Consider the following 26,855-nt stretch of genomic DNA (forward strand, 5'->3'; position numbering starts at 1 on the left):
TGACTCAGAAATGTCTTCATCTAGACAATGTGGGGAAGCTATAAAAAAGGCTAACAAGATGCTCGGATACATTGTGAAAAGTGTTGAACTTAAATCAAGGGAAGTAATGTTAAAACTGTACAATGCACTAGTAAGACCTCATCTTGAATATTGTGTGCAGTTCTGGTCACCTCGCTATAAAAAAGATATTGCTGCTCTAGAAAGAGTGCAAAGTAGAGCGACCAGAATTATTCTGGGTTTAAAAGGCACGTCTTATGCAGACAGGCTAAAAGTATGGAACCTACTCAGTCTTGAACAAACACGACTACGCGGCGACCTAATTCAAGCATTCAAAATTCTAAAAGGGATCGACAATGTCGTCTGTAAACTTTCTTATGTTCTTATAATTACAACTACAGTCAAACCTGCTTGTGACCACTGTTGCAGATAGCTCTGAACCCCTGCCTGACAGGTATTGGAGAATGAAGAATAGAGCTTACTGTGGTACCAACAGAAGGTATCAGGGGGCCTTTGACATAGTGAGGTAAGAAAAGTTTGGTTGGGGATCTGAGTGTAAGAAACCTGAGACAGCATGAGAAGCTGCAGGCAACATGCACTGGCTTCCCTTCATGGGTTTCAGTAAAAGTGGAAAGGGTTGTGCTGACAATTCAATGGGAGAAGCAGGAGAATTCTAGAATAAATAATACAGTGGTAGTACGTGAGGGGATTTGGAAAATGGAATACAGAAAGGGGATGAGTGATGACAGTAGCACTGAGGAAGACAGCAGTCAGTAAATGAAAATAGTAGCAACGGAAAAAAGAAACAAATAAAAGCCACCACATAAAAGCCTCATACATGAGATACAGCCCTGGTTTCCTTAACAGGTGAAAAGAAAGACAAGTGATGAAAAGAAATGGTGGGTGTTGCTATGCAGAAGATAGTATTTGATTGGCTCATAAAATAGAGAATAAGTGAATTATAGCAACAATATATAAGAAGGGGCAAAAAGTGTACCGGGGGCTCGGCACTCGTGCTTTTCATGTATCCTGAAACATTCTCTCTCTCTTCTAATTTCAACTTCGCAACTGCTTCTGTGAGCCAAATGAAGGCAGTCCGAAAGCTTCTCCAAACTCATTTCAACTCTGAAAACTTTCTCTGAATGTTCTTCGTGGAAGAGCATTCCAAAATCTAAATGTCTTTTCACACACGTTATCAGGTAACTATACCATTTATGAATGATCAATTTTAAGTTTTGAAATATTCATTTTTCATATTCATAAATTTTGAATTATCCATGTTAAGTTTTTAAATTCTGTTTTAACTTTTCAATTACCTATTTAAAATGTTTAGATGTTTAAGTGTTTTATTATCTATCTTTTGTTTTTGCTCATCTATTTAGCTGTTAAGTTTTAATAACCTATTATACATTTTTAATTATCTATTTTTGGGGTTTGATTATCCATTTTAGATGTTTAGGTGGTTGTTTAGTTATTGAAAGTGTTTAAGGACAATAACCTATGAGAGCAATGACTGTAGTTTAAACTGTTACAACAGAATCTGAGGACATGAGGTTTCCAAAGAGCTTTCCAGGTTCCTATAAAGTGTACCGATAGCAATCGATTAATCAGGCACACAAAATCAAATTGTTCTAATAAATATCAATGATTGTAGCATCCGCATACATTTTCACTCCACTCCTCTCACCTCCGACGTGACTATTTTAATATCATTGAAGTTCAGTAAAAGCTTGTGAATGCATCAGATAATTATACCTTGGTAGCGTCAGCAGAAAAAAAAAAAAGCAACAAGCCTAGCAAATTTAACATACTACAGGTGTGTTACTGAAATATTTATTCCAAACAGATTGCAGTACTTTGGAATGCAATCTATATAAACTAGACATGACTTATGAAAAATATCTTTTTTTATTCAGTGACAGCTGCAGCATCACACATTGCATCTTGTTAACCCTGTACCACCTAACCTTCACTACCTGTGAAACACACAATGTGGAAATCCCTGCCTAAAACATTATTATTATTATTATTATTATTATAATAATAATAATAATAATAATAATAAACCACAACATGCATACCTGTTATAGGTCCAGCTGATCATTACTTTAAAATTGTAATTACTATCGCTGATCTTTTTCGTTGTTGTTAAATATTCATTACATAAGTTCATTTTGAAACTCCAAAGAAGCGCAAACTATATCCAGTCAGTTTTCTTCAATGTGCACAATTTATTTACGGGCTGTTTGCCAGGAATACAAGCCTGTTGTATTGAAAAGTATTTTAAAAACTGAGTCGCTGGTAGGATGGGACCAGGAAATCAGATGCTAGTTAACACAAGAAGGAAGAGAAGAGATAATACTGTAAATTGCAAGGCAGGGCATTTTGTCCAGTTTCCTTGATAAACTTAAATAATGTTATTAACTATGTGCTTTACAAAAGTGAAATTATTGAATCGATTATCTAGTACTTACATCGTTGTATACAATGAGGAATGGAATCGATAGAAAAATCAATTTGATTTAATCGTTGCAGCCCTAGTGTACCGCAATAAAGTACATTGAGTGCATTAATAAGGATTAAAAGGATAAAAAAAATGCATAAACCAGCCAATCTAAAGGAGGACAATTAGTGTCATAAACAGTTAACCTCTGTGTGACAGGGAGATGATGTGAATAAATGAGACTGACACGTTCACCACAGATATTGTGTGAATGTATTTCCTGAAGTAACGTGACAGTAAGTAACTGTTCTTTACTATAGAGGTCAAGCAAGCCGCATTCCAATGAAAGCCTGAATCTTGCGAACACTCCTGACAGTAATACAGATTGGATAATTCCCACCACAACACCACTTCAAATTCCTCCCAACAATAGCCGTACTTTCATTTACCTGGATTAACATGGCCAGTGACCACAATTCTCTTACCCAGCAATGGACTCAAACCTGTATTAAGAAAACCATTTTAGTTGTTTTTTTTTTTTTTTTTTTTTAAATGTATAACATTATGAACCGGAAGGGAGAACTAGCATGTTCATTGCTTTCACAAAACAAATTATTTGTAAATCAATTATCTAAATGAATGTAATTCATACTCCATCTTCAAGTCTTTTACGCAGTGTAATTAACAATTACAGGAAGGCATGTCAGAAACAAATATAAAATGTATGGGTCCCTCTTTTAAGAGACCACCTGTGTTAAGAAGTCACTATGTGACTGTCCCTTGAGTGCAGGTCTCTTAATACAGGTTTGACTACACTTTGAAAGTAGGATATTTTTCAGTTTGGTGGAGCTGGAGTGCCCTCTTGTGGGCTTAACAAGTAACTAACTACATGCTACTACATCTATTCCTCTTTGTAGAGTCACAGGTAAACGCTGCTTCAATTCTGGAGCTGCTGCAGTCCACTTGTTACTTCTAGATAATTGTTTAAATCAGGGTTTCCCAATTGAGGTCCGGGAGGGGCGACATACTTCTGGTTTCCAATCCAACTCAGCTCTTAATTACCTGATTTGATTGGAAACATTTAACTTTTTTTTTTTCCAAGACCTATAGAAATGTTTAAATTGGTCGAATAACGCCAGGTTCCTCATTGAACAATGTTACTTCCAGGTGACTTTTTTTGTTTGTTTCTGAAATGTAGGTAAGCAATAACACGACTGGGCGCCGGTTGGGTTGCACTCATACACAGCTGTGAACCCCGCTTATAAAATGCACACAAAAATACATAGAAAAAGCACCTTTTATTTCAACAAAAAACGAACAATCCTATTATTTAAGCTTCCGCTTTGAAGAAAATACAGTCCAACAGACAAGGTTTATGAAGAATTTGAACATTCCCACCAATAAATGCAATAATACAATACCATTTTATCTCAGCCGGGATTAAAACATAATTGTAGCCCTCTCCAGCTACTTACCTCGAATGACTGTTTGCTAGTCAAAGTGGGGGTACAGGACGCCGAGAACGTACTAACTCGGAGAAGGCCGAAATTTAGTTCCAGGCTTCGCAATGCGCTAGGCCGCGATGGGCGTGAACTAGTACAAAAAAAAAAAATGCCTTGAAATAATTATAAAAGATGACTAAAAACATAGCGACTGTGAATATATAACCCTCTATTGTAATGCGTAATTATTTTTACTAGCTGTATTGAACAGAAACATAGACAGTCGAACTTTTTCAATATTATTATTTGTATCTAAAGTTTTATTACAGCAAATCCTGCTATTTTTAATCAATAAAAGTAAAGACAATCGCTTACCTATTAATCAAATATAATATAGGAAGGCGGCAATGCAGGACAGTGAAGACACAGCATGTCAGATGTATTTTGTAGGACGGTAGTATCTGGCATTCAGTTGCACACTGAAAGTAACGTGTAGCATGAAAAAAATATAATAATAATAAAGATTTATTTCATCCAAAATCCTGGCCCTCTGTAAGTTTAAGTGTACGGGAGATACAACAGCCTACAATCGTTCCCTTTCAATGTAATGCCAACCATTCTCGAATGGGAAGAGCCCCTCTGACCGCCAATCACTGAGCATATTTAAAAAAAAAAAAAAAAAAACTGCCCTATCAGGGCCCTGCTGTGAGCAGGGATCGGCAAGGTGTCCGTGATAAAAAAAGTTTGAGGTCCGTGGTAGTTTATTTTAAAAAAGTACGGTTTACAATCTCTGTTGAAAAAAGACATGCATTATCTATGTGCATATTGCAAGTGCGATGCAAACAGGTTAGATTTGGCCTCTGCTTCTCCCCGTAAACTGACAATGACAATATTCTACCGTAACTGTGGTTACTGCAGAATCCTGCTGACACTGAACGGCTATGTTGTACAATCCGATAAGCGTTAGTTTCTTTTTCTTAAGATTGAAAAAAAAAAAAACATGGTGTCGAAATTAAACAAAATATCGTTCAACCCAGCTTGGGAATGAGAATATTTCATTTTTGAAAGACCCACAGATTATTTTATGGAGTGCCCAAGATTTGGCCAAGTAATGAAACAACTCTAGGTAACAGTAGCTCGCGACCATGCTGAAAAATGGTGCAAAAAAAAAATAACTAAGACTTCAAACATGTCAAGTGTAGAGAAGGATAGATTCATGAAAGAGGCCAAAGCCAACAGAGCAAGCCAGGTAAAGTCAATGACCGACTTTGTTAACCGCAATCTCAAAGATGCACAGAATGATCTTTGCCTTGCCTACAGTTTAGCAAAAGCCAAACTGCCATTTACAGCCGGCGTCATTTTCAAAGAAATGGCTGAAAAAATTGACCCAAACTCTGCTCCTTTTCAAAGACTGCATTGCAGTGCAAAAACTGTCAAGAAACACAGGATTTAGGTGGCTATCTTTACAGTGAAACTGTTCAAGCAGCAGTAGATGCACCGTTTGTAAACTTAATGTGCGGCGAGAGCACTGACCACAGTGACACGAGTCAAATAATAATTTATCATCGTTTTGTGAATGTTGGCGCAGGTGAAATTCACTCTGAGTTTTTGAGCTTAATTGAAATAATCGAGCGTTGTAATGCACAAAATCTGAGTGAAGCCATCGTTGGTTGTTTGGAAAATGACCAAAACAAGTACCCTGTAGAGAAAATTGTGGGATTTACATCGGACGGGGCATCTATAATGCTAGCCCAACGTGAAAGTGTTTCAAGGCGATTGAAAGATTGCTATGGCGATTTATTTGTCCAGCACTGTATAACTCATCATCAAGTCTTAATGGCTAAAGACGCTGAATCAGTCATACCTGACTTTGTGAAAGACATGATCAAAGTGACACTGAGACATTTCAGTGGGGCTGCAAGAAAAAAGGAGTTTAGACAGATCTGTGAGCTGAATGAAGAGGAATACTCAAACCCCTGGTTAACTACAGACAAATCCACTGGTTAAGTTTGGCTGCCTACGTTGAGAGGTTTGAGTTACTGTGGGATTCTCTAGTGCAATACTTTAAGAGAGAGGCATTTGGGAATGGGTCACCGAGTTATAGAACAAGTTGCCAGAATATCCATGACATGCTACAATCTCCCAAATTCATTCTATATCTAAGTTTTTTGAATTAGGTTTTGCCACTTCTCACATCAATGAATCTAGAGCTACAGAAAGAGAACTCAAATCTATACAACGCATACTGTTCTCTGGAGAAATGCTGCAAGGTAATTTTAAAGCCGTTTAAACAGCCTTCAAATGAGGATTCTACACGAGAATCTTTCATAACTGCAAGCGACCTGCCTATCCCTAGTGCCAAGGTCACAGAGATACTGACGGAGTGTGAGGAGCAGCACTACTTGCCAGAAACGGAAATTGCTAAGCTAAAAGCAGCATTCATTGAATATGCAAAAAAACTTGAACAGGCATTCAAGTCCAGGTTTCCTGAAAAACAGCTGGTGAAATGTTTGTGTTATTTGGACCCCTACAACCAAAAGCCATCAGTCTCAGAAATTCAAAGACTTGTTGCAAGATTTATAAAGCACATTAACTCCAGCAAAGTTGAAATGCCAAAATACATTGTACTGTGAGGATGAGGCTGTGAAGACACTTTTCAACTCAGACTGCTGTGGCAATGACGTTACCAAATTATGGTGTATTTTGTTTAAGTCAAGTAGTGAGGATGAATACAGTGAACTAGCAAGGCTGTCACTGCTTTTACTGACACTGAGCCCTGACACCTATTGCTGCGAATGAGGCTTCAGCCACATGAACTCAATTAAAACATCCACAAGAAATCGTGTTGCTGCATGTCTACGTATTGCAACTGCAACAACAAGCACAAAGGACTTCGAGGTAGCTGCGGCGGCGGCAAGGTACATTAAAAAAAACTAAGTAAGTTTAATTTATTATTATTATGCCTAGATAACTACTGTAGCTATATGCAGTTGTGCTGCTCTTCATTGATATTTGTGTGCTTAGCTCCTCTATATATATGGGAGAATGTGCTTTAAATCAGACTGTGCTCTGCTGTTTGCTTTACACCCCCCATGTCCATCACTGAGTCTGGTAATTTTGTTAAGTGTCCGTCGCGCAACTTGCTGGTGCCAACCCCTGGCTGTGAGGAGGAAGTCCCTCCCACCTCCTGCTGAGAGGAGGAAGTCTCTCCCACCTCCTGCTGAAGAGGGACGTCCTAACATTAGCATATCGCCATTTTCTCTCTTACTACCTTGTGTAGTTTTTCGACTGTGTTTTGAGCTGTTGTGGTGCTGTAGGGTGACCCCATGGGCTCGCAGCGACGTCTCCTTAGCTGATTTACTTGGCCTCAGCTACTTGCAGCTCGGACCTACGTGCCCCTCCCAAGCTTCAGGCTTTCCTAGCGTGGCTGCGCTTACTGTCAACGGCAATTAACTTGGCTACATCAGCACGGCATCGACCACGCTATCCTCGCTGCCGACCCCGACGCCGAATTAACTCGGCAGCGGCTTGGACAGCACCTCGACGGCGAATGCTCGGCACCGGTGGGAAAACATCTTCGGTGCAGCTTCTGATGCCGATTGTCAAAAACACTGACCTTGACACCGATTGACTCGGCACTGACCGAGATCGCTCTCAGCACCAACCTTGGCACCAATTGACTCGGCACCGACGCTTGTTCTTGACGCCGAAGCCGATATACGCAGCACTTATTATCAGACACGCCTCGTCCGTGCTCTCTGGGCACTGACATCATTCGGTGCACCCTTAACGCTGACACTGACGCCGATTAACCGGCACCAGTTTACAACACTCACACCGACGCGTCGCTCGGCACAGACGTCCCGCGCCATGTCAGTGTGCTCCACTGGGTCCTCCGCTGGCTTCCACAAGTGCAATCAGTGCGCGGCAAAGCTCCCCAAGCAGGACGAGCATTTGACCTGCGCCAGATGCCCAGGGCTAGACCCCGCGGCCAGGGCACTGGCGGGCAAGTTGGACTGCTCTCCCTGAAAAACTAAGCGCAGGAGGGCAGCTCTCTCCTCAGCAGAGTCTCTCTCCCCCAGAGCAGAGGAGAATAAGATCAGTGGCTCAGGGTCCCACCCAAAGGTCCCCAAGAATCCCGTCTGCCACGGTGTCCAGGGACACTCCTGGATCACCGTCACCCTCTCCGCCACCAGTGCAGAGGCGCAGATATCCGTCCATAGAGGCGAGATGGTCGCCGCCCAGCCAACACCGCTCAAGGGCACGTTCCCCTGGAGGTAGACGGTCACCCAGAAGGTACCGCTCTCCTTCCCCACAGAAGGGTCACCACAGAAATGCCATAGCTCGGCTCAGCGGTGTTTCCATGAGCTGGCAGAGACAGTGAGGGCTCAGCAGACCATGCTGGAGACCCTGTTAAAATCTCTGCCCCATACCACCGGGCAGCCCCAACCACCCCAGTCCCGATCTCCATCTCCAGCACACGGACCCAGATGAGCTGTCTTTCACAGCCTCAAAGTCGGATGTGTCCGAATCAGCCACGTCAGTTGGCCAGGCCACAGCGGGGGGCTCGATACCGCCCCTTCCACATGTATCACAGAGGTCGGAGTTGTGGGCCTTGATGTAGCGTACAGCTGCTGCCATGGATGTTCCCTGGCCAACTGAGCAGGAGGGAAAGTGGATGCCCCTTCTGTCTTGAAACAGAAGGGGCATCCACAGCATGACCTCCCCTCGTGCCAGGACTTTCTTGAGCTGGTGCGCTCATCCTGGAGCAACCCAGCATCTGCCCCCTCAGCCTCTAGAACAGCAAAGGCCCTGCTACACACTGCAGGAGCCCAATAAGCATGTCTAGACACGTTCCCCACCATCAGGGACACAGTCACAGTACTGGTGCAGGGGTCTACCTTCACCAGAGGGGACAAAGGCCCTACCTGCCCTTCCAAGCCATGCAGAACAACAGACGCGATGCTAAAAAAGGCGTATGCATCAACAGCACTGTCAACCAGAGTGGCCAATGCTATGGCCATACTGGTCTTGTACCAGACACAGCTGGCTGAGGGGCTGCAGGGCAATGGAGACGGACACAGGGGAGCTATTGGCGGTAACAAAGGCGATGACCGACCTAATGGGGGAGTTAGGTCAGGCAAGAGGCAGGTTTCTAGCGGTGCTGGTAGCCGCCCGAAGACACCTGTGGCTAACTCAGGCCAAGGTGGTAGAGAACAAGAAGGTGGTATTATTGGATGCCCCCATTACACCGGGGCAAATGTTTGGGACGACCATTGATGTGAGCCTTGAGAGGTCCCACAAGGCCACGGAGGTCGCTTCTAAATTTTTGTGCCTTCCAGCTTACCGCCAGCGCCCAGGGTGGCTTTCACAGCCTGCAGGGACAACTGGGCCTGAACACCACCCTCCGCCCCAGAACAAATAATCAAGGGACCACCGCCGGCCAGGGGTAACCGGTGCTCCGGCTGGAGACCGAGGCTGGGGCCTAAGAAAGACCCACCCCCTCCCAAGCCCAAGGGAGACCGCCCCTGAGGGTCCCCTGGCTGCCACGAACCCCCCTCACAACTGGACTGACCAAAGGACAAGACCCATGGCAAGGCTGCACCCAGGACTCCTGGGTGCTATCGACAATGAGACACGGATACGCTCTACAATTCTGCTTAGGTCCACCACCCTTGAAGGGTGTGCTCCTTACCACCGTCGAACCAGCAAGTGCGATACTCCTTCAACAGGAGATCACCAAACTTCAACAGAAGAGCGCTGTGTGCTTGGTAAACCCAAGCGATGGCCTCAATGGCTTTTACTTCAGGTACTTCCTGGTGCTCAAGAGGGACGGCGGTTTCAGACCTATTCTGAAACTCAGGGTCCTCAACTTCTTCCTCAAACAGAGGAAGTTCAACATGTTGACAGCACAGCGTATCCTCTAGTCCGTCCAGCTGGTTCACATCGATCGACCTGCAAGATGCCTACTTCCATTTCCCGATCCGTCCCGCGCACAGAAAGTATCTGCACTTCGCCTTTCAAGGCAAGGCATACGAATTCTGCATGCTGCCATTTGGCATCTCACTGGCGCCCCACACTTTTTCAAAGTGCATGGATGCAGCACTGGCTCCACTCAGGCTGCGGGGTATTCAGATCCTGAACTACCTGGACTATTGGCTAGTTTGCATGCGTTCCAAAGCACACGCTGAGGCGCACACAAAACAGGTCATAGATCATGTGACAAAGTGATGGCTCTCTATACATCAATAGAAGAGCAACTTCGTACCGTCTCAGTCCACAGTGTTCCTGTGGATCAAACTGAACTCTGTGAGCATGCTTGCCTCACTGTCAGAAGACAGGATTTTTCGGTCGTTGGAAGCCACACTCTCCCTATTCAGAGAGGATGCTCTTCTACAGGTCTGAATATTTCAAAGGTTATTAGGGCTGATGACAGCCGCCTCAAGAATCCTTCCACTAGGGCTGCTGAGAATACGCCCACTTCAAGCCTGGGTAAATACGCTCAAGGTGCACCCGGTCCACAATCGGTACCAGCTGGTGCGAGTGTCCAGACAATGCCGGAAGACACTGGAGTGGTGGCTCCATCCCTGCAATCTGTGCCTCGGGAAAGTGGTCACTACAGACGCCTCCAGCCTGGGCTGGGGAGCGATCTGGAATGGGAGAGGAATAAGAGGTCAGTGGAAGGGACATTGGCAGCAAGCGCACATAAATGCCCAAGAGCTGCAGGCAGTAAACCTGGTGTTATCTAATTTTCTCCAGCAGTTAGTGCACAAACATGTGCTGGTCCAGATGGACAATACTAAAGTAGTAGCCTACATAAACCACCAAGGCAGCCTGCGCTCGCCGGGCCTTCACCATGCAACGCACAGACTCCTGTCCTGGACGCACAGAAACTTGCGTTCCATCAGGGCGGTTCACCTCCCGGTGTGGACATCAAGGCACCAGACCTCCTGTCCAGAAGAGCTTCAGACAGCTCGGAATGGAGACTGCATCCCCAAGTGGTGAAACAGATTAGGGAGAGGTTCCGTACTGCATGAGTCGACCTCTTTGCCACAGTCGAGTCCACTCATTGCCCCCTATGGTTCTCCATGGAGAGAGACGAGGGCCCCCTGGGATTGTAGATGAGCTAGCCCACAACTGGTCACAGGGGATCTTGTATGCATTCCCTCCGCTACCATTATTACCCGTGACACTAGAGAGGATCAGGGTGGAGAGAGCACAGGTTCTGTTTGTTGCACCCAGATAGCCAAGGCGCCCCTGGTTTGCTCGCCTCTCCGACGTGAGGTGGGGTCAACCGTGACAGCTCCAACTGTGCAAGGACCTCCTGAGCCAAGTGGAGGAGCTATTATGGCACCCGAACCCAGCCCAGCTCCAACTCTGGGTCTGGCCGTTGAACGGAGCCGTCTATTCAGACGAGGTTTGCCAGATGCAGTGGTGGAAACACTACAGTGTAGAGCCCAGTACTCATACAAATGGAAAGTTTTCCTGGTACATTGTCAAAGGTCACGATCCTGTGACCTGCCCTATTGAGACGATATTAACCTTCTTACAACACTTGTTTGATGCAGGAACATCAGCGTCCACTTTGAAGGCATACCTGGGAGCAATATCAGTGTGCCACGACAAAATTGACTGTGTCCCCTGGGGCACACTTCCTGGCAGTGCAATTTCTTAAAGGGGCTCAGAGATAAGCTATGCAATGCTGTTACATGGACAGGTAGTCAGATATTTGCGTGTTTTTACCGCCTTGATGTTGCAAACTGAGCAAGACCCTGTCTGGGCTCTAGGGTGTTGCAGGTGTTATGCCCCTAGGCGTCATGTGGGCTCTGAGGCTATCGCCATGAGGCTGTACTGTCACTAATCTGGAGCCACGTCAGCTTTGTTACAGCTTCCCATTCGGTAGTGGTTGTCATTCCACAGGTCACAGATTGCCTTGTGCTTTCTTTGTCGGAATTTGGCTGATTTGTCGGTTTGTCATCAAATTTTGTCTTATTCACGGTAATTTTATCTTATTCATCTTATTCTTTCGAGCGTTACTGAGAGTGCTCCTGCTTGATTCTCATGTCAGTTTACTGACTAGAGCTGGTTTCGACCCCTCTTTTGAGATTGGCACTACACAAGGCCTGTTGTGGTGCTGTAAGGAGACCCCCTGGTCTCGTGGCGTCGTCCTCTGTGCTGATTTAATCGGCCACAGCGAACCAAAAAAAAAAAAAACAGTCGGGCCTTGCACCCCTCTCAAGCCTCAGGCTTTCCTAGCGCAGCTGCACTTGCCCTCTGCGCCCATGCCGACAGAATCATCTACAAAGCCCGACATTGACCGCGCTTCTACCACGACTTCACCGACTGCGCTCTCCCTCGGCTCCGACCTCAGCGCGATAGACGTGATACCGACTGCTAGGCTGATCGCGGTTCCTCTCGGCACAGAGCGCAGCAGCCCCGCCTACGCATGCGCCATGTCAGTGCGTTCAACTGGGTCCTCCACTGGTTTTCACCAGTGCGACGAGTGCGCTGAGAAGCTGCCCAGACAGGACGAGCACTTGTCCTGCGCCAGGTGCTTGGGGCCAGAACATGCAGTCAAAGCACTAGCGGGTGAGTTGGACTGCTCTCCATGTAGAAAGTTCTCTAAAAGCACTAAGCACAGGACAGCAGCCCTATCCCCAACAGAGTCTCCTTCTCCGAGCCAGGGAAGAATGAGGTCCATGGTCCAAGGTCCTCTGCAGAGGTCTTCTAGGACCCCCTCCGCCACAGTGACCAGGGAGCTCCCCCGCACATCTGGGTCACCCTCCCCTTCTCCACCACCGGTGCAGAGGTGTAGGCACCTCTCAGGGAAAGCGAGGCGGTACCGCACAAGGGGGCGTTCATTAGGGGACAGGCGGTCACTGCGTATGTACCGCTCTCCTTCCCAGCACAGGCGCAGACGATCCCCATCAGAGTCACCTTGGAGGCACCCAAGCTTGGCCGAACGGTGCTTTGCAGAGCTGGCGGAGACTGTAAGGCCTCAGCAAATGATGCTGGAGACCCTACTTAAATCACAGGGCAGACTGCCCCCTACCACTGGGCAGCCCCAACTTCCAGTCTCATTTCCCATCCCTAGCACCTAGATTTCCTAGCCCAGACGAGCTGTCCTTCAGCCTTATCTGACCCAGCCACTTCGATCGGGCAAGCCACAGTGGGAGGATCCTTACCGCCCCTGTCGCATGTGTCACAGAGGGAAGAGTTCTGGGCAGTCATGCAAGGTGCAGCTGTAGCCACGGACGTTCCCTGGCCAGCAGAACAGGAGTGAAAGGGCACCGTTTTCTGCAGAAAAAGGGGCACCCACAGCAGGGCCCTCCTTTTGTGCCAGGGTTTACTGGAATTGCTGCGCTCCTCTTGGAGCAACCCACCATCTTTATCCTCAGCCTCCAGAACAGCAGAGTCCCTGCAGGAGCTCAAGAAGCGGGCCTAGGCACATTCCTCACTATCGGGGACACGGTCACGGTACCACCTTCACCACCACATAAGGACCCCACCTGTTCGTCCAAGCCTTGCAGGACAACGGGTGCAATGCTTAAGAAGGCATATGCATTGGCAGCGCTGTCAGTCTGAGCAGCAAATGCTATAGCTATATTGGTGCTCTACCAGGACCAGTTAGCAGAGGGGCTGCAGGAAAGGGCTACAGAAGCAGACACTGGGGAGCTCCAGACAGTAGCAAAGGCGATGACTGACCTAATGGGTTAGGTCAGGCATCAGGCAGGTCTCTAGCGCTGGTAGCTGTGCCAAACACCTCCGGCTAACCCAGGCCAAGGTCATCGAGACCGAGAAGGTAGCACTATTAGATGCCCCCATTACACTAGGGCAGACATTCAGAGAGACCATTGGACCACCGCCAGCCAGGGATAACCGGTTCTCCGGCTGGAGACCGAGGTTGGAGCCTAAGAAAGACCCGCCCCCTCCCAAGCCCAAGGGAGACCACCCCTGAGGGGCCCCGGCTGCAACCAACCACCCTCACAACCGGACTGACCAAAGGCAATGACTCATGGTAAGGCTGCATCCAGGACTCCTGGGTGCTTTCGACAATGAGACACTACCCCACTGCAAGCTATGTGCTGCACCTGTTGAGGGCTCCAGGTGGTCCGGACACCATCTTGGGTGCTCTACTCTACTGCAAGCTTCGTGCTGTTCCTGGTTGTGTGACTGCAAGCAGCCAAGACACAAACATAAGAACATAAGAACATAAGAAAGTTTACAAACGAGAGGAGGCCATTCGGCCCATCTTGCTCGTTTGGTTGTTAGTAGCTTATTGATCCCAAAATCTCATCAAGCAGCTTCTTGAAGGATCCCAGGGTGTCAGCTTCAACAACATTACTGGGGAGTTGATTCCAGACCCTCACAATTCTCTGTGTAAAAAAGTGTCTCCTATTTTCTGTTCTGAATGCCCCTTTTTCTAAACTCCATTTGTGACCCCTGGTCCTTGTTTCTTTTTTCAGGCTGAAAAAGTCCCTTGGGTCGACACTGTCAATACCTTTTAGAATTTTGAATGCTTGAATTAGGTCGCCACGTAGTCTTCTTTGTTCAAGACTGAACAGATTCAATTCTTTTAGCCTGTCTGCATATGACATGCCTTTTAAGCCCGGAATAATTCTGGTCGCTCTTCTTTGCACTCTTTCTAGAGCAGCAATATCTTTTTTATAGCGAGGTGACCAGAACTGCACACAATATTCAAGATGAGGTCTTACTAGTGCATTGTACAGTTTTAACATTACTTCCCTTGATTTAAATTCAACACTTTTCACAATGTATCCGAGCATCTTGTTAGCCTTTTTTATAGCTTCCCCACATTGTCTAGATGAAGACATTTCTGAGTCAACAAAAACTCCTAGGTCTTTTTCATAGATTCCTTCTCCAATTTCAATATCTCCCATATGATATTTATAATGTACATTTTTATTTCCTGCGTGCAGTACCTTACACTTTTCTCTATTAAATGTCATTTGCCATGTGTCTGCCCAGTTCTGAATCTTGTCTAGATCATTTTGAATGACCTTTGCTGCTGCAACAGTGTTTGCCACTCCTCCTACTTTTGTGTCGTCTGCAAATTTAACAAGTTTGCTTACTATACCAGAATCTAAATCATTAATGTAGATTAGGAATAGCAGAGGACCTAATACTGATCCCTGTGGTACACCACTGGTTACCACACTCCATTCTGAGGTTTTTCCTCTAATCAGTACTTTCTGTTTTCTACATGTTAACCACTCCCTAATCCATGTACATGTGTTTCCTTGAATCCCAACTGCGTTCAGTTTGAGAATTAATCTTTTGTGCGGGACTTTGTCAAAAGCTTTCTGGAAATCTAAATAAACCACGTCATATGCTTTGCAATTATCCATTATCGATGTTGCATCCTCAAAAAAATCAAGCAAGTTAGTTAGGCACGATCTCCCTTTCCTAAAACCATGTTGACTGTCTCCCAGTACCCTGTTACCATATAGGTAATTTTCCATTTTGGATCTTATTATAGTTTCCATAAGTTTGCATATAATAGAAGTCAGGTTTACTGGTCTGTAGTTACCTGGTTCAGTTTTGTTTCCCTTTTTGTGGATCGGTATTACGTTTGCAATTTTCCAGTCTGTCGGTACCACCCCTGTGTCAAGAGACTGCTGCATGATCTTGGTTAGCGGTTTGTAAATTACTTCTTTCATTTCTTTGAGTACTACTGGGAGAATCTCATCCGGCCCAGGGGATTTGTTTATTTTAAACATAAGTTTATAACTTGGTGCTTTGCCTTTGGTACTTGGTGTCTAGGCCTCGATGCCCACAGTATCCTCGGGTCCTCAGTGCGTCAGAGCCTTGATAGCCTCAGTGCCTCAGTGCTTTAGCATTCTCGGCACCTTGAGAGCTACACGCCTCTGCGCTTCTACTCCTCAAGGCCTTTCAAGCCCTGTGTAGTGCCACCGTACGTACCACGCTGCCCCAGAGCCTTGGTACCTCTGTGCTTTAGCATCCTCGGCACTTCGAGAGCTACATGCCTCAGCGTCTTGACGCCTTGAGGTTTTTAAAGCCTGTGCAGCACCGCCTTCGTTGGCATGGTGCCCCAGACCCTTGGTACCTCAGCGCTTCGACGTCCTCTGTGCCTCGAGGACTGCACCCTTCGGCGCTTTGACATCAAGGTGCCCCATCAGTGGCTTCGGGCCCCTGCGCTCCATAGCCTTGGTGCCTTGGTGCTTCAACACTCTTGGCCCCTCGAGGACTGTACGCCTCAGCACTTCAATGCTTCAAGGTCTTTTTAGTCTTGCACCCCAGTACCTTTGAGACCCTCGGGCCCCTGGTGCTCCATAGCTTCGGTACCTCGGTGCTTCGACCCCCTCTGTGTCTAGAGGACTCGCCGCTTCAGTGCTTCGATGCCCGCAATGTTTCACCAGCACACTCAATCCCCTGGGTTTTTTTTCAGAGTCTTGGTGTCATACAGCCTCCATGCCTTGGTGCTTCAGCTCCATCGACGTTTCAGAGCTATACACCTCTACTGAAATGACAAATTTTCCCCTGTGCACATCCTGCAGGTGGAAATTGACTCTGCAGGACAAACACACTCTGTGTGTGAGGTGCCTGGGCATTGAGCACACCTCTGCTGCCTTGGCAGATAGGTCTTCCTCCACCTTTTACACTGGGTCCAAGAGAGCACCCTATAAAAAAAACACTGGCGCTTTTCTCGGATGAGACCCCTGCAGCCAGCCTAGGAATGCCGTCATTGGTCTCAGGATCCCAGGCCTCCCCTCCCTACCTTCCAAACACTGCACAAAGTATTCCTTCTGTGCAGGCTTCATAACACTAAAAATGCAGACCAGGCGAGGGATATTGCTGAGTTAAAGGGCCAAATGGCCCAGATACTCAAGCACTTAAGCAGGCAGCAGGTCCCCCCTGCGCCTGCCCCAGCTCCACCAGTGCCTTCCCCAGAGCATACCTCGGCTTCGTCAGTGGTTGCTAGAGGTTGAGCAATAGGACATGGTGATGAGCGAGGGGGAACATGATGTGCTTTCCCTAATGGCTTCCTGGGATGAGGAGTCTTTCTTGCGAACGAATACTCAGGACCCAGACATGACTCAGGTAACGGGCCCCAGCTCCGAGTTTGCCTCAGAGCCTGAGATTCCAGCGCCCTCAAACTCAGTTCGGGCACTGATGGAAATGGCTGCCAACTTCCTCCAGGTACCCTGGAAGCATTCCTGGATTTCCTGGAGGTCAAATCTTCTTGGCCTCACCTGGTCTTAGCACCCAGCGTATGTATCCAAGAGCATGGCTCCACTTGCCTTGATGGAGGGAGCAGAGGCGGTAGGCCTCGGCACAGTTCCCCCCGGTGGACTCCACCATAGCAGCCAGTCTGAGCCCCCCCAGTAGGAGGTCTATCCAAGAATCCTGTATGCCCTAATGGCCAATGCAGGATCACAGAAGCACACCTGAAAAAGGCTTACGTGGCCAAAGCGCAGGTGACACACCTGCACACAGGAGGTCTCGACGGCCTACCTGGGTGGCATACTGTGCTCAGTTACCCTTCCTGAGCCGATAGCTTCAAAGCTACATGCAGTCTCAGACACATTATTGCAAATATTGGGGTTCCAAGGGCAAATGATGTGATAGGTGTTACAGAAACTTGGTTGCCTGAGAGTGATGGGGACAAATATAATATCTGTGGGTATACATTGTATAGGAAAGACAGGCAGGACAGAAGAGGTGGAGGGGTACCGCTGTACATAAGAAACAGTCTTGAAGCCAAGGTGTTAAAACTGGACAAAGAAAACAAAGCCGAATCAATATGGGTCAGAATAACGGACACAAATTCAAAGGGCATAATAATAGGAGCATGCTATAGACCACCAGATTCAGATGGTGAGCACAATAATCTGTTATACAATGACATTAGAAATGCGTGTAGCAAAGGAGAAGCCATACTAATGGGGGATTTCAACTTCCCCCAAATAAAATGGGAAAACCCGGTGGGTAGCACGACGGATGAAATAGAAATGGTGGAAATGACAAATGACTGCTTCCTAACACAATTTGTCAAGGCACTGACTAGAGGGGAGGCATGCCTTGATTTAGTCTTTTCAAATAATGAAGACAGAATAACTAAAACAGAGGTCAGAGAACCACTAGCAACATGGTCTCATTTGAAATGCATTTTAAAACCCCAAAAGTAATGACTAAAGCTAAGGTTTACAATTTTAGAAAAGCAAACTATGAAGATATGAAACAGAGACTAACAGAAGTAGATTGGAGCAAAATAGAGAAACCATCCACAGAAGAAGGATGGTTGTTCTTCAAAAATGTAGTACTAGAGGCGCAAAACAATTACATCCCTAAAGTAGACAAATCTAAATGTAAAACTAAATTGCCAAAATGGTTTAATAGATCAATTAAAAAAAAAAAATAAATTCAGTGGAAAAAGGCATTTTACAGAACATTAAAAAGGGACCAAAAACAAAGTACACAGAAAGAGTATACGGAACTGCAAACGCAAGTCAAAAAGGAAGTTAGAAAGGCCAAGACAGAAATATAAATGAAGATTGCGAGGGGGCTAAAACGTATTCCAAAATGTTTTTCCAGTATTACAACAGCAAGAGAACATTCAAAGAGGAGTTTAAATGTCTAAAAGATACAAATGCAAAATCATAGTTGAAGAAAAAAATAGCAAATATATTAAATGATTACTTTTCACAAGTTTTTACAAAGGAGGATACGGACAACATGCCCCACATGTCATCCAGTTCCTATCCAGTTTTAAATAACTTTAGCATAACTGAGGCAGAAGTGTTAAAGGGACTAGGAGCTCTTAAAATAAACAAATCCCCTGGGCCGGATGAGATCCTCCCAATAGTACTCAAAGAAATGAAAGAAGTTATTTACAAACCGCTAACCAAGATCATGCAGTAGTCTCTTGACACAGGGGTTGTACCGACAGACTGGAAAATTGCAAATGTAATACTGATCCACAAAAAGGGAAACAAAACTGAACCAGGTAACTACAGACCAATAAGCCTGACTTCTATTATATGCAAACTTATGGAAACTATAATAAGATCCAAAATGGAAAATTACCTATGTGGTAACAGTATCCTGGGAGACAGTTAGCATGGTTTTAGAAAAGGGAGATCATGTCTAACTAACCTGCTTGATTTTTTTGAGGATGCAACATTAATAATGGATAATTGCAAAGCATATGACATGGTTTATTTAGATTTCCAGAAAGCTTTTGACAAATTCCCTGTTAGGATGTGCCAAGTGCTCAAAGATGGTATTGCAGGGAAGCACACGGACAACAGAAGTTTTGTTTGCAAATTCTCTTTTTTTTCACTTTTTATTTTTCTAAGTTCCAGGAACTGAACAGAACGAAATCATAACAAAACAATTTTAAGAAAAACAAAAACTTTTTACAAAACAGAAGAAAATAAATCCTAAGTGCAGGATGATCAAACTGTTTTTTGGCAGGGAAACAGTAAAAAGTAGCCTCCATTTTATACCCAGGCTGAAATCACTCCTCCCCTTGGGAGAAACCAAAAATCAAACAATTAACTTTAAAATCTATTTACATACAGTTGGCAACTATTATATGAATATCAAAGTTACAAAAAATCACTAGGTTTTATATTACAATTGTACCTAGAATCATTTTCAATAAATGTGCAATTTCATTTTTTTGTTACAAATCACAACACCCCTTTACTTTAATAATGGCATGGTCTGCCCTTCAGTTACACACCGGTAACAATTAATTTGTCTTGCGCATTGCAGACAGGTTTTACGGTACAACCGAGGTAATATCTGCCCCTCACAAACATGGCGCCTCATTGTACTGCTCGGCTCGAACAAACACATTGATGCTAACAAACGCCATTTATAAACAAACCAATGAGTATTTGCTTCTAATCTCTATTTTAATTTAGTTTTACTTGTATGGACAGTTAAGGTTACTGAATAACAAGCTCTGTGCTTCCCTGCGAATGAGCCTCTTCCCAGGGGAACACGCCCTGAGCATTCAGCATCACTCTTATTGGCTCTTCTGTTTGTCTTCCTTTTCTCCTGTCCTGGTATCCACACGCGGCCACCTCCACCCCCACAGGTAAAGTGGAATACTCTGTTATGTATCTACTTTGTGCAATTGTTAAATTTAAAACAATTCATATACATTTAAATAAGCAGAGTATACAATAGTATTGTTTTCGTTGCAGTTGTTAATAAGAAAGAGTCCCACTTTATTCCAGGATTCCTTTAAAACACGTCGGCTTGTTAAAAGTTATTGTTATTTTATAAGGAATGGGATGTGAACCATCACAGTCCCGCATAAAAGATTAATTCTCACTGAACGCAGTAGGGATTCAAGGAAGCACATGTACATGGATTAGGGAGTGGTTAACATGTAGAAAACAGAAAGTACTGATTAGAGGAAAAACCTCAGAATGGAGTGTGGTAACCAGTGGTGTACCACAGGGATCAGTATTAGGTCCTCTGCTATTCCTAATCTACATTAATGATTTAGATTCTGGTATAGTAAGCAAACTTGTTAAATTTGCAGACGACACAAAAGTAGGAGGAGTGGCAAACACTGTTGCAACAGCAAAGGTCATTCAAAATGATCTAGACAAGAACTGGGCAGACACATGGCAAATTACATTTAATAGAGAAAAGTGTAAGCTACTGCACGCAGGAAATAAAAATGTACATTATAAATATCATATGGGGGATACTGAAATTGGAGAAGGAATCTATGAAAAAGACCTAGGAGTTTTTGTTGACTCAGAAATGTCCTCATCTAGACAATGTGGGGAAGCTATAAAAAAGGCCAACAAGATGCTCGGATACATTGTGAAAAGTGTTGAATTTAAATCAAGGGAAGTAATGTTAAAACTGTACAATGCATTAGTAAAACCTCATCTTGAATATTGTGTTCAATTCTTGTCACCTCGCTACAAAAAGGATATTGCTGCTCTAGAAAGAGTGCAAAGAAGAGCAACCATAATTGTTCCAGGTTTAAAAGGCATGTTATGTGCAGTCAGGCTAAAATAATTAAATCTATTCAGTCTTGAACAAAGAAGATTATGCAGCGATCTAATTCAAGCATTCAAAATTCTAAAAGGTATTGACAATGTTGACCCAAGGGACTTTTTTGACCTGAAAAAAGAAACAAGGACCAGGGGAGGGGATGACGTCAGGCAGTTACCATGGTAACTCGGATTATTCAGATCCCTACAGCACTCCTTGCCTCCGCGGCAAGGAGCCAGCAACAAGCACAGGGCAATGCCGGGGCCCCAGAGCACCAGCTCCCAGGGAGACAGTTCCACCAGAACCTCCCCAGGCAGCCTCCAAGGCAACCTCCGCCCCAGCCTCAGCTGCCCCAGCAGGGGCCTTGAAGGCTTATGGCTTCAGTAACCAGTACGCACAACACCATCTGCACTATTGGCGCAATTTCACCTCAAACTCTTGGGTGCTCGCCACTGTACACACTACAACTCCACTCGGGACCTCCTCCATTTTGAGGGATCACAGTCACATCCGTGAACGACCCTCTCCAGGTCTTTGCCCTCAAACAAGAGGAAGAAACAGTACTTTAAAAACAAGCCATCCGTCTCGCAGAACACACCTGTCTAAAAGAGGGGTTCCTACTCGCTGTATTTTCTTGGTGCCAAAGAAGGACGGTGACCTTCACCCATCCTACACCCGAGACACCTCAATGGGTTCTTTAGGGTGAGGAGGTTCTAGATGGTCACACATCACCACATCCTCCAGTCTGTCCAGCAGGGTGACTGGTTTACAGCAGTGGACATGAAGGATGCATATTTTCACGTTCCTATCCGTCCAGTGCACAGGAAATATCTCTGCTTCGCCTTTCAGGGGAGCATCTTCGAGTTCTGTGTGGTGGCATTTGGCCTCTTCTTAGCTCCCTGCATGTTTTCAAAGTGCATGGATGCCATCCTAGCTCCGTTGCGGCTGCAAGAGATCAGAGTGATGAATTACCTGGACGACTGGCTGATTTGTTCCCAGTCCGAGGAAGGAGCAGTGGCCCACACAGTGATTGTGATGGAGCATCTGTCGAAACTGAGTCTCACCCTCAACTTTGCAAAAAGCCAGTTAACACTGGTGCAGAGTACGGTTTATTTGGGTCTCCAGCTGGATTCCCTTACAATGCGAACCTACCTGTTGGATGACAGGGTAGCTGCTATTAATAACTACCTGGCCTTGTTTCAACCAGGGTCCACAGTGCAATTAGTGTTGTGCCAGAAACTACTGGGTCTGATGGCTGCAGCGTCCTCAATATTCAACTGGGGTTACTTCACATACACCTGCTTCAAGCGTGGCTCAATGCCTGTCGGCTACACCCCAAGCGCGACAGACACTGTTGGCTGACAGTGTCTCGTCTGTGCTGGAATGAGCTATGCTGGTGGAGGCAAGCCCCTCACCTGAGCAAAGGCATAAAGATGGGAGTTATTTACAACCATCAAGTGGTGACAACAGACACATCCAACTCCGGTTGGTGGATGGTCTGGACAGGCAGAGGAGTCAACGGATCCTGGTAAGGCCGCTGGATGTCCCTGCACATAATGCGCTAGAGCTGCCCTTACGAAAATATACCATGGTTTTATTATAGTACAAAACCATAGTTTATAGCTTATGGTTTTTTTTGGCAGAAACTGTGGTTTTACTATAGTAATTATTATGGTAATTTGCACTGTTGTATATACTATGGTTATACCTTGGTTTGCACTGTAAAATATACTATGGTTATGTAGCACTAGCTACATGAATGCAGCATAAGTAATTTGCTGCCTGCTGCTCTTAATTGAGTATCAGAATACCTGGCCAGGTTAATTTAATTCTCTGTTGAATTGCTAAATAAGTCATTTTGTTCTCATTTTTAAAGTGGACCTTTCAGATTCCATAAGGTAAAATTAGGTGAAGCTATTTCAGTTTACTGTTAAATTTTGGTAGGGGTTTATATCTGCACTGGACTTTCTCTCTTGTTTTAACTGAATGATCTTTTCCTTAATTTCCACATGGAAATTCGATTTAGATTCAGGTGTTTTTCGAATTGCCTTGGCAAAGATCTTATTGGGCTTGATTTATCATTTATTCCAAGTATCTTAATTGGTGGCTCTTTAAATAGGACTATTACTTCCTGGTGGGGAGGTTGGTTCCTTTTTGGCTGTGGTGATTCTTTTTCGGGTGTGGTTTTTTGTGGATGCAGAGTGTTTGAAGAGGGAGGTTGCTGGTCTGTAAAGGAGAAATCAGGAAGCAATAATCTTTTGGTTGTTAGAAACAGTATTTTCTCTAATCTGCCATTTTTCCAGTTTAAATTAACCAGTTATCTAATCTCCTGCCAAACTGAAACTATCCACATCATTCAAATCAGCACTCATTTTAAAACATGCGCAATGCTTTTATGAATCTGGGCTTGAAGGTCAATTGCAACGAACATTCAGAGTTATCCCGCACCAAGCGTACAAACTTTGGGACAACTAGTACGGCACTTTCTTGAGGATCATCCCCAGCTGTGCATTAAATTAGTTCCAATTGTAACAAGCTTTAGAGTTGGGGATCAGCTGATCCACAGGTTTAGTAGACATCTGAGGATCAACATCTAAAGATCTTAAGCATAAAGGGCGTTGACAAACCCACTTGTTACATTTCTATATATGTATGTGATTAAGCTATTTTTAAGCAATTAATTAATTATTTTAAACAATATATGGACTAAAACAAACTAATTAATACAAAGTACAAAGTACCATTTCAATAAATTATTTTGGCTCTTACTTTCCAATTATAATAATCACTGAAATGAATTTGAATAAAGTAATATTCAAATTTATAAAAAGAAATTCCTGAAGACCTCCGGAAAAAAAAGTAGCTGATGCCTATAGAAAGGGTTACAAAGCGATTTCTAAGGATCTCGCGCTCCATCAAACCATAGTCAGAGCCATACTGTCCAAATGGAGAAAGTTTGGGGCAGTAGTGAATCTTCCCAGGAGTGTCCGTCCTGCCAAAATCTCTCCAAGAGCAAGGCGGAAAATTGTCCAGGAAGTCACAAAGTACCGTAGAACAACACCCAGGGATCTGAAGGCCTCTCTCACCTCGGCTAAGTCAGTGTTCATGACTCCACCATCAGAAAGACACTGGGCAAAAATGGGATTCATGGCAGAGTAGCAAGGTGAAAATCACTACTCACTAAGAAGAACATGAATGCTTGTCTCAAGTTTGCCAAAAAGCACCTGGATGATCCTCAAGAGTTCTGAAACAATGTTCTATGACCAGATGAGTCTGAACATAAGAACATAAGAAAGTTTACAAACGAGAGGAGGCCATTCGGCCCATCTTGCTCGTTTGGTTGTTAGTAGCTTATTGATCCCAAATCTCATCAAGCAGCTTCTTGAAGGATCCCAGGGTGTCAGCTTCAACAACGTTACTGGGAAGGAACCATGAATTCTGCTCTGTATCAGAGAATTCTACAGGAGAATATCAGGCCATCCATCTCTGAACTTAAGCTGAAGCGCAGCTGGGTCATGCAGCAAGACAATGATCCGAAACAAACAAGCAAGTCTACATCAAAATGGTTGAAGAAACAGAAATTTAAAGTTTTGGAATGACCTAGTCAAAGTCCAAACCCCATTGAGATGTTGTGGCAGGACCTGAAACAAGCAGTTTATGCTCAAAACCCCTCAAATGTCACTGAGTTGAAACAGTTCTGCATGAAGGCGTGGGCCAAAATTCCTCCACGGCGCTGTAAGACGGATCAACAACTACAGGAAGTGTCTGGTTGCAGTTATTGCTGCCAAAGGTGGTGTAACCAGTTATTGAGTCTAAGGGGGCGATTACTTTTTCACACAGGAGCATTGGGTGTTGCATAACTTTCTTTAATAAAAAAAATAAAATAAGTATCAAAATGTTGTATTATTTGTTCACTCAGGGTCCCTTTTATCTAATATTAGAGTTTGGTTGAAGGTCAGAAATATGCAAAAAAGCAGAAAATCAGACAGAGGGCAAACACTTTTTCACGGCACTGTGTGTGTGTGTGTGTGTGTGTGTATATATATATATATATATATATATATATATATATATATATTAATATATATATATATAGTATATATATATTGTAGGGAGGGGGTTAAAATCCTTCCCTGCTAAAAACATGTGAAAATGCACTTTTGGGTGAATGGGCTAAGGGTTTTAATTGTGTTAATTGTTTTATTGTTTAGTTAATCCCCTGCACCTGGTGGTAATTGTAAATTGGAGCCAGGTGCAGGGTATTTAAGAAAGGCAGCCAGTCTGTTCTAGGCTGCTGAGTGAAGAGCCCGACTGTGTGTGTGAGAGCAGTCGTATCAGAGAAAGGTAGTGTGTGAGACCTGTGTAAGTTTTGGTTTGTGGCAGGTAAACGGCTTAGCCGTCCTGCGGGTTAGTGAGGAACCAGTCTATGTTTAGTCAGAGCTCTAAAGGAGAGCTAGGTGTTTGTTTTGTTCTGTTTTGTGTTCATTTCTGTTTATTAAAAGTGCACGCAAGTGCTATAAAAATTCATTTTCTGAGTCCTGGGTCTATTTTAAAGGGGCAACGAACAGTGTGAGTGCAGCAAGGATCTATTACTATATATATATATATATATATATATATATATATATATATATATATATATATATATATATATATATATATATATATATATATATATATATATATATATATATATAAAAATATATATATATATTAGATAGATATATATATAAGATACTATATATATTTGATGTGAGCCAGCTCCCAAGTTCACCACTAGGAGGCGTTCATGGCAGGCTAGGGGCGCACCCACAGGTGTTGCAAATAAAGATCGGTGGGACTGTGGGCAGCATACATGCCTGCCATGACATCAAGGGATTAACGGGTGAACAGGCTGCAGGTGTGGTTAGGTAGGCTGTGGCAGGCTGGCGAGTGGATAGAGGCCCAGAGACAGTCTGTAGTTCAAAAAAATAACTATTTTATCATAAATAAACACAAAAATGAAAGGGCACAAGGGCCAAAATAAAGGGATTTAAACACAATTAAAGCAAGACAAAAAGCAAAAATAACAATATCCAGGCTGGCCAATGCCTTCACTGGATTCAAACTTTCAAACAAAACACCAACCTGCTTCCTCAGCTCCCTTTCCCTAAGTGAGAAGCAGAGGCCTCCTTTTATGTCAGGTGGCTGGGCGCTGATTGATCGTTAATTAAACTAATCATCTAATCAACCCCATCCCTGCCAATTTCTAAAGGGCAGAGCTCTGCTCTGCCACATAGCCGATCATAGTTTAACATAGTACAATATCATTAGCCTTAATTGGCCCACACCTGTAGCCTGTATCAGCCAAATTCCTGGCCGATCAGGGGCTGTTGAAAGAGAGCCTGCACAGCTAGTCAGATGTCTCTTTTCGACCTAAGCTGGATTAATTTATGCCGGAAACAGGAGCCTTAGAATTAATACCTCTTGTGAAAAGCTGTCATGTTTTTGTCTGAAAATCCCTGTTTGCTGCAGGGGCTGTGGGGATCTGCCTATTCGTATCAAGGGTTAATCTGCAGAGACCTACCTGCAAGGCTGGAGTCAGGACTGCGGGACTTGTAAACAAACACCCGGCGTGGAGTTCCAACCTGGGATTCAGAGACAGTGTGTGCCAGTTTAAAAGAACAACAACGGCACGGAAACAGATGCCCACATGGACAGTCGGGGCAATTATGGGCCAGGCATTGCTGGGCAAAAGCAATCCTCCACCAGCTGGTCATGGTTATTGGTCCAGTTGATTTACATCGTTGTTTTTTTATTTTATTTTTGAATCCTGTTTGAATTGTTCATTGCCAGTTTGAATATGCCTGAATAACGGATTGTCATTTCTGTTTAAATCAATACACCTTCAGTTTTTATTGGAAAACTCGTTTGCCTTTTCTGTGTGACCCACATATATATATATATATTGCACGCACACACAC

At 44.4% G+C, this 26,855-nt stretch overlaps 1 long non-coding RNA gene across 1 annotated transcript; it reads left to right on the forward strand.

The window, feature by feature from the left end:
- The first annotated feature begins 357 nt into the window (after nt 1-357).
- LOC121301378 lies at nt 358-26,797 on the forward strand. Its single transcript, XR_005947615.1, has 2 exons — nt 358-1,196; nt 26,407-26,797. It is a non-coding gene; the product is annotated as an uncharacterized LOC121301378 (long non-coding RNA).
- The last annotated feature ends 58 nt before the right edge of the window (nt 26,798-26,855 follow it).

Source organism: Polyodon spathula, chromosome 27 (assembly GCF_017654505.1).
Source record: "Polyodon spathula isolate WHYD16114869_AA chromosome 27, ASM1765450v1, whole genome shotgun sequence".
NCBI lineage: Eukaryota > Metazoa > Chordata > Actinopteri > Acipenseriformes > Polyodontidae > Polyodon > Polyodon spathula.